The sequence below is a fragment of the Euprymna scolopes genome, chromosome 6 (assembly GCF_053919585.1).
Source record: "Euprymna scolopes isolate OS-2025 chromosome 6, ASM5391958v1, whole genome shotgun sequence".
NCBI classification, from domain to species: domain Eukaryota; kingdom Metazoa; phylum Mollusca; class Cephalopoda; order Sepiida; family Sepiolidae; genus Euprymna; species Euprymna scolopes.
The window spans coordinates 25,610,913-25,612,982 of record NC_136487.1 but is presented as its reverse complement, the minus strand read 5'-3'; positions in this window follow the sequence as shown (position 1 = coordinate 25,612,982).

Below are 2,070 nucleotides of genomic sequence, written 5' to 3'. Positions count from 1 at the left end.
TATTCAGACATATGGAAATATATCTAGCATAATCTATTATATCTATAAAAGTGAGAATGTGTGTGTGTGTGTGTGAGAGAGAGAGAGAGAGAGAGAGAACAATTCTCAACCCATATACTCAACAAATTCTTTATCTACAGATTTTAAAATTTGTATATAGAGTATTCATACAAATAGAAATATATCTAGGATAATCTTTCTATTATATCTATAAAAGTGAGAATGTGTGTGTGTGTGAGCGAGAGAGAGAGAGAGAGAGAGAGACAGAGAGAACAGTTCTCAACCTATACATTCAACAAATTTTTATATATAGGGTATTCAGAAATATCGAAATATATCTAGCATAATCTATTATATCTTTAAAAGTTAGAATGTGTGTGTGTGAGAGATAGAGAGAACAATTCTCAACCTATGCACTCTACAAATTTTTTATCTACAAATTAGAAAATTTGTATATAGGGTATTCACACATATGGAAATATATCTAGCATAATCTATCTATTATATCTATAAAAGTTAGAATGTGTGTGTGTGAGGTAGCGAGAGAGAGAGAGAGAGAGAGAGAGAGTAAGAACAATTTTCAACCTATATATTCAACAAATATTTGATCTACAGATTAGAAAATTTGTATAGAGGGTATTCAGACATATGGAAATATATCTAGCATAATCTATCTATTATATCTCTAAAATTGAGAATGTGTGTGTGAGAGAGAGAGAGAACAATTTTCAACCTATATACTCAACAAATTTTTTATCTACAGATTTGAAAATTTGTATATAGGGTATTCAGACATATGGAAATATATCTAGAGTAATCTATCTATTATATCTATAAAAGTGAGAATGCGTGTGTGTGTGAGAGAGAGCGACACAGAACAATTCTCAACCTATATATTCAACAAATTTTTTATGTACAGATCTGAAATATCACATTTGTATAGAAGTAGAAATCTGGATACCTACTCTGATACCTAATAAAAGAAAGGACACTCTTTAGGGCGGATTTTGATTATAACAAGTCACTAATTAGAAATTATAATAAACATTCAAATAATTTAAGAATTTTACCAAAATAAAATTGCATGGTAATCACCCAATTTCTGCCACAAAATTTTGATTGGCAGAACTCATAAACATAAAATATATATTTTCTAATTTCATCTTTTTTTTTCTTTTTACATAATCTGGTTTGATGTTTTCCCAAATATTCAAATCACTATATTTTGCTGCTTAATATCAAATACAGCAACTGAGTTATTTTTATGCATCAAACAATTACATTTTCTCATTCATCCAAACTAATCACTGAACATCAATTTCATATTTTCTTCACTAAAATATTACTGTGCTTGATGTCATCAAGTGGAGCGGATCATTTTTTTTTCATTTGTTCACACATTTTTCCAATTTATATATATTTTGTTAAAGATTCTTAGCCTATGTCATTGCATACCAATCTGTTTATTAAAAGTTAAGGTTCACTGTAAACACATATGTTACACCAAAATAAAAACGCTTCAGATAATGTCTTGATATTCAATTCAGTTTCTCACATGACATCTTATGAAGTTAGTAGAAATGTTACAGACTTTTGAATCTCAAACACTTTCAATACTGTGCACTGATATTTTCTTTTTTGCAATATAAGCACATTCATGATTTTTTTTACAAACGTTAAAAACTTTCACATTGTGTAGCAATATACTGAAACAATTATAAAAATATTTGTTTTTATTTTGAATGATGCAGGGCATCCGAAGAGAGATTTTTCTAACAAAATGAAAGTATAATTTTTAGCAATAGGTATCTAGGAAAAGGCCACTACATATGTTATAAGTTCCAAATTTCCACAACCTGGCAAATACTGGTACACGCTAGCAAATTTAGATTTGCAATTACAGAATATGATTCTAATTTTTTCCTTTGCTCTTTATTCTAACACTACACTAAGTTTACTGTGTTATTTCGCTACAGTTGATATTGTGTAGAACAATAAGAAAATCATAGTGAACAATGCATTCAACAAAATTTCACACACATTTCTAGATACCTATATCTAATAAGTTCA